Genomic DNA, 15164 nt, shown 5'->3' on the forward strand with positions numbered 1-15164 from the left:
CATTGAGCCGAGGTGGGAGGCGTAGCCGCGGCGAAGGTGGAGGTCCGGCGAATGAGGCGGCGGGTGTGTGAACGAGGAGCGGAGCGGCGAGAGAGGGAGCGGCCGAAACGCGGCATGAAACGTCCGCTCTCCGCGGCAAATGCTCCAGGGCAGGTGAGGCAGCAGGTGGGGTAACGCGGCGTCTCCGAGGCCCGCCCAGAGCCAGGCGAGTCCCCTCGAAGACGTGCTCTCTCTCCGCGAAGAGCCGCTGTTTTCCCCTGACCACCTCTGCCCAACGGGAAAGCGCTGCCACCTGCCGCTCGTAGAGGTCCGAGTCCGCTGGGTCCCAATCGTGTCTTCGTGACACGGGTCGTGTCATTCTGTCAGGCGTTGTGGAGTGGAGGCGAGGAAGAAGGAACCCAAACGCAGGACTCACAGGTAGGTGAAGACTGGTGGAGGTTTATTATAAGGAGTGGAGGAACAGAGGGTGAACGGACACTGACTGGCTGGAACACTGAATGGCTGACTGACTGAGAGAACACGGGGAGGACAACATCACACGAACATCAATGACACGACAAAGAACGAGTAGAAACAGAAGACTTAAATACACAGACTGATGAGGATGATAATGAGAGACCGGTGAGTACACAGCTGAACATAATCTGGCTAATGGCACGAGACGAGCTGACACAGGAACAAACAGGAAATGAAACAGGCAGTGGCAAAATAAACTGAACATGAACAAAACGGAAAGCACTGGGTCACCGACCCAGGAACCCTGACAAGTGTGGATGGATTATCTCAGTTGTTAACGTTTATCGAGGGGAAAAGTGTTAGCGTTCATCCTCCAGCTTCACTGTGTTTATGCTAACATAGCTGTGTCGCTAGCGATCACGTAGCACATCATTATATACCAGCTAGCCCAACTTCAGTAACCGTACAAACGTCACTGCTGTTTAGTTTTCTGTCTTCATTTATGTTGGAAGTGATAGCAGAGCTGTACGTTTGAATTTTTTCAGAAATCTCTCAGTCAGAACATGCTATATCATATTTCATTGGAAACTAGCGAGCTAACTTCCTGCTAACTTCTAACTCTGTTAAATTGAAGAAATTCTGTTTTCATGGATGCCTGGATGTTAAACTTAACTGTTACACCTGGTAAAGCAGCAACGCTGATCATTTGATTAAAGATTAAAGAATTTTGACCATTTTTAACTCTCAGTGACGCCACAGTTTTCCTTTGACTTTGGGACCTGAAGAGAACGTAGTTTAGGACCCAGATTACTCCGCGAGGCTCCGCTTGACAATCCATCAAGCGGTGCGGCTTCGTAGCTTACCGAGGTCTTACTAAAACATTTTTTGACAGATTTTTGAGCACCATGTACCACATAAAATCGGTTCAAGGTCAGTAAGCACAACCAGAATTCATACATAAGGCGCACTGTCGATGTAAATGGATGAGTGAATGAGTTTTTGCTAACTCGTCATTTTTCCATTATGCTGGGTTTTGGGTACGATGGGCAGCAGATTTATATTTTATTTAAGTTAAAGTACTATCAGCAAACTGTGCTCAGTGTATCAATTGATTTAAAAAATATTCTTACATCTATATCTTATATATGATTCTATAATGAACATTTGCACAGTGACAGGTAACAAGCTTGATACACTACTAGATGGTACGTGATTTATGTTAGAAATTTAGTACTTTACAAATTAACTGTTCATGTTATATAATGGAAAATTCCAGTTTAAAAGCTGTTTACTGGTTTCATCGCAGCACTTGTGCAAATCTTTACTGACGGATGTGAGTTTGTTCTCCAACAGCAGATTCTTCCTAAAAGGCACTAAAACGTCGCCTGTCTTTGTCAAACAGAACGAAGACGTGTCGTTGAGTTCAGCTCAGTTCGGCTGTCCTAGCATTTTACTGCCGCTGCCAACGCTTCAGCATACACAGGTTTTACCACGACGGTAAACTTTGCTTGTTCAGTTTTCACAGTAAGCTGGATAATAGAACAAAACAACGCTGTTGCGTGTTGCATCTCTTCATTTTATGTGACAACAAAACAGTGAAAGCCTTAAAAGGAATCGTGACTGTATGCGATGCATTCCCTCCTCTGCTGCAGCAACATGAAATATGTATTTTGAGATATGATGGCCAGCTTTGCACACTTTACTTACTTTGAATTTCAGCATGTGCCAGCATGTTGCATCGTCAGTAAAAAGGTGTAAACCAAGAAAACAAGGATAGCTGGTAGAGACAAATCCAAGAAGAGAGTCGATGACGCTTAATTATTTATTTTTGTCATTTACGTATTTATTTATTTAATATGCATAAAGAAAATCTTGGGAAAAAAAGGTTGTCCAAATGCCACAGTAGCCATCTGGTGTAGCCTACTTTAGCACTACTACACAGAACTGCCCACTATTGTTGCACACGATTCCTGAGCAGCGATTGCTCTGTACTGTCGCCGTCTCAACAAAGACGATCATACTTGGTCATCTTTGTGCGTATTTGGTAAAAGGCATATAAGGCACGCCTGTGGAAATTTATCCGGATTACTCCAACTCAGCAACAGCGTTTTTACCTGGGTCAGCTGCATAAAAGCGGCTTATGTGATGGATTTTCCTCAAAAGTTTGGCAAATCTTCAAGTTAAACAACAACCCACCGTTTTCTATTTTCACAAAGGCCGAGTCCTCGTGATGAAGACGGAGTGGAAAATGCATTTATCAAAGAACATTACAGCACCACAGCTTTTAGATACTTTTCCATTTCTACATCACCTACTGTAGGTTTTAAAGGAAAACACTGCATCACTTTACTCCACTTCAGTTACCTTACATGTAATTACCGCACAAAGCGACAGCACTGAAGGAATATCAAATTTAAATCAATGGTTTAAAACCTCGTATGAAACCTAAAGACAGATCACAAACATTAAATTTCATCTTTGTTTTTATGCTGGCACAACTGACCGTTTGTATGACATCACCTTAAACTAACCTGGAAGTAAAGGGACACTCAGCATCAGGTTTGAGGCTCATTTATGTCTCACAACAACACATAAGATCACTACATCACTACAACTATGCCGCAAAACTGTCAAGGTCACCCTACTGTAGTCCATGGCTGTAAATGGAGAAAGGATCAAGGATGTGGTTCATTAAGACGCTCTGAGCCATGTAGCATCTGATGTCTGAGCTCTGACTGTGGCCTCATCTCTTTGCCTTAGAAGGAAAAGTCCATCTCGGCTGGAGCTTAACGTCGTCATCCATTTTTATGTCTCTGTCTCACTTCCTTGCCTCACTTTGACATAATCCCTCATCCTCTGCCCATTTAACGTCTCCCATATATAAACCAACAGATACAGCTCCTAAACATCCACTGTTTTTTTCCCTTCCTACTCCTGCTTCTAGGCTCCACGTGTCGGGAGATATGGGTCACACAGGGGGCAAACTTCATTTCCGTAAATGAGGACAGAAAAAGAAATCCTGACACACTGGTTGCTTAACAGCACACTGCCCCTCTCTCACCCCAACACGCACACACACAGCAAGAGCACGCTGAGACCTGTTTGTAGATCTAATTAGCATTAGCTCGCTCCGTGTACGAGTATCTGTCCGTGGGAAAAGAGCGTGTGTGTACCTGGGAGAGGGTTGTGCTCTGTGGCCCAGTTTTAGCTGAATAAGGGAGAATACTGTCGGCCTGATAGAGAGGCAGGGGTTAGAAAGGACGGATATACATAGAAGTGAGAAAGGAGAGGGAGGGAGGGATTCTGGAGTTGTTAGCAACTAAAGCGCTGCACTCCCTTGTGAGTTTCCTGTATGTGTGTGTGTTTGAATATTCTTGTGTGTTTGCACGCTCATCTGTGTTTTTTCCTCTGAGGTGTCATTACCGGTTGTCCCACTCTCAGGGGAGTCCGTGTTTACCCAGCATGGTCTCCGAGTTGTCACTGCGGGAGTCATGCATCCGTCATCACCATGGCAACCAAAAGATGCAGTGCGCCCAAATGGGTGTCACCTTTAAATGCAACCTGCATACGATATTAGATACTTGTCAGCCGATGCATGAATAACAACTAACTAAATTATTTGTAGGAATTAGATTTGTGCTACATTTATGTTGTGAGAAATTTGTCGCTGACACAGCAAGAACATGCTGGTTTCACTCATCCAAACACATGCATGTAGGTAATCCTGGCTGCAGGTGTGGAAGTGAGAGGGTGTGGTTCTTCTTCTTCTTTGAGCCGGCCCTGCCATGGACTGGTTCAAGGATCTTTGACTAAGTTTGAAAGCGGTTAAGGAACTCATGTGTTGTTGCAATTTCGGGATGCAAATGTAGATTTCCAAGGAAAAGCTAAAACTCAAACTATTCTACCAGGAATAATAAAGGTGCATTACACAGACCGTGCGCTCGGGAGGTACAGCAGATCCCCTGCTCCAGTCTATGTGCCGAACATGCTTGGACAAGATACTAATCCCAAGTTGCTTGTGTGAATGGGTGAATCAGGTAAGTTGTATGAAGTGCTTTGAGTGCTCAAGCAGAATAGATTAGCATTGGTCCATTTACCACTCGCTAACCGAGTCAATCGAGCGGCTACTTCTGGGTTTGAAAAATAGAGCCAATGCAAAATGGCAAAAATTGCAGTTCCTCCAGTGGCCACATGAGGCTCACTCCAAAAACAACAAATCCCCACAGACTTCAGCAGAAAAAGGGAATTGTTTGGATAAATATATATTATTATTATTTAATTACATCTTCCAACAAATTGATGCATGATCATAAATTTTGAATTAATCCATTAAAAATAGAAGTTTATTTTATGTTTAATTATACAAACTCTATTATCTACTTTAAATCAAATCAAATCACTTTTATTGTCACATCACATGTGCAGGTACGCTGGTACAGGAAATGCGAGTGAAATTCTTGTGTGCGAGCTTCACAAGCAACAGAGTTGTGCAAAAATACAATGATGTAAAACAAGCAAAATATAAGAATGGCTAAATCTGAGACTAATAAATACATGTACAATATATAATAGTATATGCATTACTGGATGTGTATACTAAATATGTTTTTCTACGTGTGTGTGTGTGTACATATTTTACAAATTAAATAGAGTAAGCAATAAAATAAAATATATAAAAATATGCAGAGGTTGGTAGTTGGACATGTGCAAAACAGTGGCATTAATGTACAGTGTGTAGTGCATAATGTTGAAGTTCCAGTAGTGAAGCTGAGGTGTCTATGAAGTGTTCAGCAGTCTGATGGCCTGGTGGAAAAAGCTTCTCTCAGTCTGCTGGTTCAGGACCGGATGCTGCAGAACCTCCTTCCTGATGGAAGCAGTCTGAACAGTTTCTGGCTGGGCTGACTGGAGTCCTTGATGATCCTCCCCACTTTCCTCAGGCACCGCTTCCTGTAGATGTCCTGGAGGGAGGGAAGCTCACCTCCAATTATCTGGTCAGAGCACCGCACTACTCTCTGGAGAGCTTTGCGGTTGTAAGCGGTGCTGTTGCCGTACCAGGTGGTGATGCATCCAGTGAGGATGCTCTCAATGGCACAGCGATAGAAGGTCCTGAGGATGCGGGGGCTCATGCCAGATCTTTTCAGTCTCCTGAGAAAGAAGAGGCGCTGCTGCGCCTTCTTCACTGTTTTGTTTTTGTGTACTGACCACGTAAGATCCTCAGCCAGATGTACACAAGGAAGCGGAAGCTGCTCACTCTCTTTATTTATTTATTTTACGGATTTGACTTATTACGATGACTAAGCTGACCACTCATTTTAAATCTTAGACCTTTTTTTTGTTGGTTTTTGTTGGGGGGTTTTTGCGTACGGTTGTGGGTTTTGAAACTTTGCACATCTCTTTTGTCCACTCAGGAACTGTTATTTCGTATTCCAGGGTTTATTATTTGTATTATTAGCTTGGATCTTTTTTTTTTACACCTACTGGCACTGTTGTAATTATGAGGTGGGAATGTGTGTCTCATATTGTTTTACGTTCTTCAAAAAGAAAACAGCATACTGTTCAATGTGTCTTTTGTAAAACTGATGCAAAAAATTAAATAAAAATATCTGGGAGAAAATACACAATACTGTGCTGTGGAAACTACATTTTATTACACTTAATATATGAAGGATCATCCCTATGTTTTTATATCTACATTTAGCAGGACTTACCAACAAAAAATGTTCAGGATATCCACAACAAGTCACCTCAGTATCGCTGTCATCGGACAGAAGTAAGCTTCACTGACTAGTAAAACAGTGAAATGTGGATTATTAAATATTAGGTCTCTCTCCTCCAAGTCTCTGTTAGTACATGACTTAATAATTGATCAACAAATTGATTTACTCTGCCTTACAGAAACCTGGTTGCAGCAGGATGATTATGTTAGTTTAAATGAATCAACACCCCCGAGTCATTCTAACTACCAGAAATCTCGAAGCACAGGTCGAGGGGGCGGTGTGGCAGCAATTTTTCACACCAGTCTATTAATTAATGAAAGACCAAGACAGACTTTTAATTCATTTGAAAGCCTGATGCTTAACATTGTCCACCCCAGCTGTGAAACTCAGAAACCAGTCTTACTTGTTATCATCTATCGTCCACCTGGGCCTTACACAGAGTTTCTGTCTGATTTCTCAGACTTTATATCTAATTTAGTTCTGAGCTCAGATAAAATAATTATTGTGGGTGATTTTAACATCCATGTAGATGCTAAAAATGACAGCCTCAACATGGCATTTAATCTGTTGTTAGACTCAATTGGTTTCTCTCAAAATGTAAAAGAACCCACCCACCACTTTAATCACACTCTAGATCTTGTTTTAACATATGGCATAGAAACTGAACATTTAACAGTGTTTCCTGAAAACCCTCTCCTGTCTGATCATTTCTTGATAACATTTACATTTACAATAATTGATTACGCAGCAGTGGAGAGTGGACTTTATCAAAGTAGATGTCTTTCTGAAAGCGCTGTAACTAAGTTTAAGAATATAATCCAGCCACTGTTATCATCGTCAATGCCCTGTACCAACACAGAGCAGAGCAGCTATCTGAACGCTACCCCAACAGAGGTCGATTATCTTGTTAATAATTTTACCTCCTCACTACGTACGACTCTGGATACTGTAGCTCCAGTGAAAACTAAGGTCTCTAATCAGAAGTACCTGACCCCGTGGTATAATTCTCAAACACATACCCTAAAGCAGATGACTCGTAATCTGGAGAGGAAATGGCGTGTCACAAATTTAGAGGATCATCATTTAGCCTGGAGAAATAGTTTGTTGCTTTATAAGAAAGCCCTCCGCAAAGCCAGAACAGCTTACTACTCATCACTGATTGAAGAAAATAAGAACAACCCCAGGTTTCTCTTCAGCACTGTAGCCAGGCTGACAAAAAGTCAGAGCTCTTTTGAGCCAACCATCCCTTTAACGTTAACTAGTGATGACTTCATGAACTTCTTCACAAATAAAATTTTTATCATTAGAGAAAAAATTACCAATAATCATCCCACAGATGTAATATTATCTACAGCTACTCTTAGTTTCATTGATGTTAAGTTAGACTCTTTTTTTCCAATCGATCTTTCTGAGTTAACTTCAATAATTACTTCCTCCAAACCATCAACGTGTCTTTTAGACCCCATTCCTACAAAACTGCTCAAAGAAGTCCTGCCATTGATTAATTCTTCGATCTTATATATGATCAACCTATCTCTAATAATCGGCTATGTACCACAGGCCTTCAAGGTGGCTGCAGTTAAACCTTTACTCAAAAAGCCATCTCTAGACCCAGCAGTCTTAGCTAATTATAGGCCAATCTCCAACCTTCCTTTCATATCAAAAATCCTTGAAAGAGTAGTTGTCAAACAGCTAACAGATCATCTGCAGAGGAATGGTTTATTTGAAGAGTTTCAGTCAGGTTTCAGAGTTCATCACAGCACAGAAACAGCTTTAGTGAAGGTTACAAATGATCTTCTTATGGCCTCTGACAGTGGACTCATCTCTGTGCTTGTCCTTCTTGACCTTAGTGCAGCATTCGATACTGTTGACCATAATATTCTATTAGAGCGATTAGAACATGCTGTAGGTATTACAGGTATTGCACTGCAGTGGTTTGTATCATATCTATCTAATAGACTCCAATTTGTGCATGTAAATGGAGAGTCCTCTTCACACACTGAGGTTAATTATGGAGTTCCACAGGGTTCGGTGCTAGGACCAATTCTGTTTACATTATACATGCTTCCCCTAGGCAGCATCATTAGAAGACATAGCATACATTTTCACTGCTATGCAGATGACACCCAGCTCTATCTGTCCATGAAGCCAGATAACACACACCAATTAGTTAAACTGCAGGAATGTCTTAAAGACATAAAGACTTGGATGGCCACTAACTTTCTGCTTCTTAACTCAGATCAAACTGAGGTCATTGTACTCGGCGCTGAAAAGCTTAGAAATATGGTATCTAACCAGATTCTTACTCTGGATGGCATTACCTTGGCCTCCAGTAACACTGTGAGGAACCTTGGAGTCATTTTTGACCAGGATATGTCCTTCAACGCACATATTAAACAAATATGTAAGACTGCGTTCTTCCATTTGCGCAACATCTCTAAAATTAGAAATATCCTGTCTCAGAGTGACGCTGAAAAACTAGTTCATGCATTTATTACTTCCAGGCTGGACTACTGCAATTCATTATTATCAGGATGTCCAAAAAACTCACTGAAAAGCCTTCAGTTAATCCAAAATGCTGCAGCAAGAGTACTGACAGGGACTAGAAAGAGAGAGCATATTTCTCCTGTTTTGGCTTCCCTTCATTGGCTTCCTGTTAAATCCAGAATTGAATTCAAAATCCTGCTCCTCACATACAAGGTCTTAAATAATCAGGCCCCATCTTATCTTAATGACCTTGTAGTACCATATCACCCTATTAGAGCACTTCGCTCTCGCTCTGCAGGCCTACTTGTTGTTCCTAGAGTATTTAAAAGTAGAATGGGAGGGAGAGCCTTCAGTTTTCAGGCCCCTCTTCTGTGGAACCAGCTTCCAGTTTGGATTCGGGAGACAGACACTATCTCTACTTTTAAGATTAGGCTTAAAACTTTCCGTTTTGCTAAAGCATATAGTTAGGGCTGGACCAGGTGACCCTGAATCCTCCCTTAGTTATGCTGCAATAGATGTAGGCTGCCGGGGGATTCCCATGATGCATTGAGTTTTTCCTTTCCAGTCACCTTTCTCACTCACTATGTGTTAACAGACCTCTCTGTATTGAATCGTATCTGTTATTAATCTCTGTCTCTCTTCCACAGCATGTCTTTATCCTGTCTTCCTTCTCTCACCCCAACCAATCACAGCAGATGGCCCCGCCCCTCCCTGAGCCTGGTTCTGCCGGAGGTTTCTTCCTGTTAAAAGGGAGTTTTTCCTTCCCACTGTCGCCAAAGTGCTGCTCATAGGGGGTCATATGATTGTTGGGCTTTTCTCTGTATCTATGAAGCGCCTTGAGGCGACATTTGTTGTGATTTGGCGCTATATAAATAAAATTGAATTGAATTGAATTGAATTGACTCATGTCGGAGTCCTTTCACAAACTTTTACAGACTCCTTTGAAAGTTGAGGTAAACAGTAGAGGTGGGAATCACCATACATCCCACGATACGATGTCATCACAATACTTAACGCACGATACGATATTATTGCAATTTTTTTAAATATTTTGTGATATTCAGATTCTGCACATAAAGGTAAACTTTATCAATCATCATTTTCTCTAATATCAAAGTCTCACACTCAGTCTTTCTCTCATTTCAGTTTTATTGTTGACAAACTGAACGGTTTGTATTACAGTCTAGTCCAACTTAACTGAATCAACCATCTGGTACAATTATAGCTATTCTGAACTATGCGGTTTATGAAAACTATGCAGCCCCTTCAGCAACTGAAGAATTTGAAAGTAAATGAAAACAAAATATAATTTTACATTAAATAAAAAAGTTTTAAACTTAAAAGAAAACATGTCTTAAATTAAAATAAGTAAACTGTCATGTTTATTGCTGCCATAAAAAAAGTTAAACACATTTGGACAGTGAAGGAATGTCAGGATTCAGAAAAAGGATCAACATGCTCTGAAGTCAGAGCACAAAAACCTTTTTTGTAACAAAATATCGATTTCTGCTGTCCCTGTATCCATACATTATTAGCAAACAAAATATCACAATGCTACACAGTATCCATTTTTTCCCCACCCCTAGTAAACAGTGGACTGACAGCCTAGACTCACTGCAGACGAACGGCAGCCAAAGCTATTGGTACGGTGGCCCTGAGAGGCCAAACGGACTGCAACTTTAAGAAAACACCAGCAATATGAAAAATGCTGCAAAAGCACACAAAACACAACAGAAATAGGAAAAAAAAGATTTCCCAAAGCACAAGGGAAGTGTTTCTGGGGAGACAATAATCTGACGGATCAGTTGCAGGAACCAAAATATGGCAGGTAAGTGTGTTTTGATCTCATGATTCATATAATACTGATGACGGATTTTTAGGCTAATAGTTAGGCTAACACACTTACCTCTCATCTTTTCTTTCCAGAGATGCTACACACTGTACCTTTAAGCCTGGCACAAACAAATAACTATACTCAGCATAATTAATTCCGCTCCCATAACAGCTCACTGGGAGTATTTTGTGTATAACTGCTGTTTAAATTGGATTGAGTCTTAAAGTTTGCATGTTTGGGGGCGTGGCCATGGTGACAGCTGGTCGGTGACACATTTAGCTGTGGCAGATAGATATTTACTGGGCTTCAACTCAGCTAATCAGAGTCTCCGAGCTGGGCCTCGCACGTGTGTTGGTGTTTTGTAAAGATTTTAATGTCCCCAAATATGTGCTCTGGGTTTAGTCTGTATAGGCCTTGTAATATGTTAATATTGTAGCAGTGCTACACTTATAAAGTTTATCGATGCTGCTTGATAACAAAGCTTGCTAGCTTAGCTCATCATGTAGCACTCAACACTGAAATCTTTTGGCTTCAAACATGTAAACACGCTGAAATACTTTCAGTGGTAGTGCTCATAGATAGGGATGGGTATCGTTTAGGTTTTATCCGATACCGGTGCCAAACCGGTACTTTTGAAACGGTGCCGGTGCTTAAACGGTGCCCAAACCGGTGCTTAAAGAATGGAAAACACAAAATTGGTCCAAAAACGTCTCATGTTCAGCTGTTTTTTTGTAAAAAGATAACAATGTTAGTCTTTTCTGCAGGTATAGGGCATATATGGCATCACTCTGGGCTGGAAGCAGTGCTTAAACAATGGAAAAAACACAAACTTTGTCCAAAAACCTCTCATGTTTAGCTGTTTTCCACTTTTTCTTCGGTCATTTTAGCCTTTTTGGCCAGGGTGAAGGGAGTATCTGCCATCAAACAAGAAGACAGCCGCATGTAGCTATGATGGTGTTTGCTAGTTCACGTTACATGCATTAATTTAATAACGCGGTTAGCTTACTCAACGTAAATTACACACGAACAACATTAAGCTACTCACGCAGAGAAGAACGGCTGCTGTTGCCATCATCATTTCTGCTACACTGGCAGGGCTAGGTTCATCGGATTTAAAGTGTGACCTCCTTTGACAGTATCAGCTTAAAGCACTTGTTGCAGCTGCTGAGTTTGCATCTTTTGCTGTGAAGTACAGCCAGACTTTTGACCGCTTTGCCTTGGGCATTTTTAATCTGTAGCTCTGCTCTAAAAGAACGTACGTACCTGGACCCGCCTACTATCCTCGAAACGTAAAATGATTGGCTAGAATCTAAAGTGTATCATTCCATACCAGTTGGTGGCGGTAATGCACCTTTCAGTTGTTTGCCAACCGCCAATAGAAATGTAAGGAAGAAGAAAGTGTATCACAGCTCAGGAAAAAAAGCACCGAAATAAAGCACCGAAATGCGCGCTGCTTTTCGGTCTGGTTACTACCGTTTATGTCAGAACCGGTGCCATGATGGCACCGGATACCGGTACCCATCCCTACTCATAGATATATAAAGGGTTATTCACTGTGGGTTGATGGTGACAGTAGACGACATGTAATCACGACTGTTGCCGCGACGGGCCAACTAAAAGTTGTCGGTTTAAGCTGCACGTCACAAAGAGAAGGCAGGGGGGTGTTCAAATAAGGCAATGCTCTTTAAATACAAACGAAAGCAAAGCATTGAATGCCAAACACAAATAAGGAGATAAACACATTATAATTAGGTACAGATTGTGAGCGTGTGCCTGTGTGCGTGGAGTGTAGGCCTTCTGGGTCTCAAAAGTCTCATATTAGCAAGAATCCCTGTGGGCTGTGTAGTGAGTCACTCATTGTATCAGTGACAGCACCAGTTCTCTCTCACACACATGCACACACACAGTGTGACATATCATGGGTGTGCAGATGATACCGCGCTGTGGGGGTGTACCTGTGGAAGAATAGAAGGATTTCTCTCAGAGGACAGAAAGAGGAGGAGGAGTGACACAGTCAGTAGTTTCTCTGCCAGCTACTCCCCAATTAAAAATTATTTTAATCACACAACATTTTTTCGCTCTTTGAAAGTGTGGTTGTGTTTCGTATATGTTTTACTGATATTCTTTACGAATAAATGCAGAAATTAGTTATAAATTATAATTCACATTTTTCTAAAATGAGCAGGTGCATATTATTAATAACCAGTTAGTATGTGAATCTTTTATTTTGACACAAACAGGATAAAACAGAGAACATGACAGCGAGAGCTAGCCAAGATATAGCCTGCAACAAATGGTGTCTAATCCTAGCATATGTGTGCACATCCGTATTTGTTATGCTGCTGTTCCCTGCCTTCAGTTCTGCATTATGTACGTGTAATAGTGGGACTCAGTGACAAATAGTAGGCCCCACAATACAAACTAAAGGTGCTCCATTGACCTGGGGCTGTATTAGCCCCTACTAACTAAATTCATTCATGTTAAAACACTGTTTTCTTTTCTTTTTTTGCCTGTTAATATTTTTTGTAATATTTTGCATATTATGATATCTTTTTAGTGTCTAATGGGACACAAAAAACTCACTGGCCCTCCTTAACAAGGTTGAGAAATGAATGGCTCGTGGTTAATAATCATGGCTGTCCCCAGATGTAAGAATGACTAACAGACCTGAGGCTCCTTTTAGGCTCATAAAGAATTAGCATGTTAGAGATATAATTAGGGGCAACCCCCAAGTGTGCTTTAAAAGTCATCATTAAAAAATCTTAAGCAGTTCTAAATCATACAAATGAGCAGTGTATGGATGCAGGACTGCTGGTGTGTCTGTGAAGGCTCTCAGTCGTCCAGGTTATGGTCGTCTATCGAGCTTGGAAAGAAATCATCTGGACTTCCTTAAGTTACTTGAAGATGTTTCACGTCTCATCCGAGAGGCTTCTTCAGTTCAAAGGTCAAATGGTGGAGAGTCCCAGATTTAAGTCCCAGGGTTCGGGTGAACCCGCTGTGAAACCTAGCTCCACCCTATCATCTGTCTTGAGGATGCCAACGTTCACATTTTGGACAGAGAGGACAGATGGTTTGAAAGAAGAGTGAAAGAAGTCTGTGAACAGCCATCTTTGAACAGAGGCGGTGATTTACGACACCAACTCTCTGACATCTATAATCCAGTTTTGAGTTTCCTTCCCAGACGCCTTAACGTCACTCACATCCTGGGCCATCTGACCTCAAGCAATCTCAAGATAGGGTGGGGCCAGGTTTCACAATGAGTTCACCTGAAACCTTGGCTGATTGTGACCCACACCCGGTTTCACACCTTGGCTTGTGCGATTAGATAAAGGATCAACAGGAGGTTCGTGACCCCCTTGGGGGACAATCCCCTAGAACTTAAATCTGGGACTCTCCCCACCCTAGAACTGAAGAAGCTTCTGGGATGAGAGGTGAAACGTCTTCAAGCAACTTAAGGAAGTCCAGACGCTTTTCTTTCCAAGCTCCTTAGACTGCTGGTATATAAGACTTGCTGCAGCATGTTGTAATAATACAGCTGGTATAGCCTGTATAAGACAGGCCACCCACTTGTGTTAACAGCTAGACTGGGGAGTCATCAATAAAAACTGTCACAGTGTTTCAAGAATAGAGCCCGACCGATATAGAATTTTTTAGATAAATCTGATATTTTGGTCATGAGCAGTTACTTATGAGTCCTTACTGAGATAATATGATAATGGAATTTAAAAAATAAGCTTGTTTTGTTATCATAACATGTCACGCACACTCGTTTACGCTCTGCCCCACACTGCTTGGAACAGCCGATTGTTACGCTCTGCGTTGGCATCTGAGAAGTTTCAGAGTGCCCTCTGGTGGACAAACTATGCTAAATAGTGGGCGATCGTGGCTCAAGAGTTGGGAGTTCGCCTTGTAATTGGAAGGTTGCCGGTTCGAGCCCCGGCTTGGACAGTCTTGGTTGTTGTGTCCTTGGGCAAGACACTTCACCTGTTGCCTACTGGTGGTGGTCAGAGGGCCCGGTGGCGCCAGTGTCTGGCAGCCTCAGCGCCCCAGGGTGGCTGTGGCTACAATGTAGCTGCCATCACCAGTGTGTGAATGGGTGGATGACTGGATATGTAAAGCACTTTGGGGTCCTTAGGGACTAGTAAAGCGCTATATAAATACAGGCCATTTACCAAATCAGTACTCAAACATGGTTGAATGGTGTTTCTCCCATCCCTTCTTTAGTTTTTTTAATTTCAGCCAGCAAATGGCTAATATCAGCGGCTGGGCTTCACTCTAGAAGATGGCTCCATGCTCTGGTTGCCTAGATAACCGTCTAATGTATTTGCCACCTTATCGTGTTAATCGGCTGTATCTTTGGCTCTCATTGCTTAATCACTTTAATCACTCACTTTAAAGTCTGGACACCTAATTTGCATCACACTCTCACTGGCTTTCTATTAGAGGTGGGAATCAGCATACATCCCACGATACGATATTATTGCAATTTTTAAAATATTTTGTGATATTCAGATTCTGTACATAAAGGTAAACTTTATCAATATTCATTTTCTCTAATATCAAAGTCTCACACTCAGTCTTTCTCTCATTTCAGTTTGATTGTTGACAAACTGAACGGTTTGTATTACAGTCTAGTCCAACTTAACTGAATCAACCATCTGGTACAATTA

The sequence above is a fragment of the Neolamprologus multifasciatus genome, chromosome 4 (assembly GCF_963576455.1).
Source record: "Neolamprologus multifasciatus chromosome 4, fNeoMul1.2, whole genome shotgun sequence".
NCBI lineage: Eukaryota > Metazoa > Chordata > Actinopteri > Cichliformes > Cichlidae > Neolamprologus > Neolamprologus multifasciatus.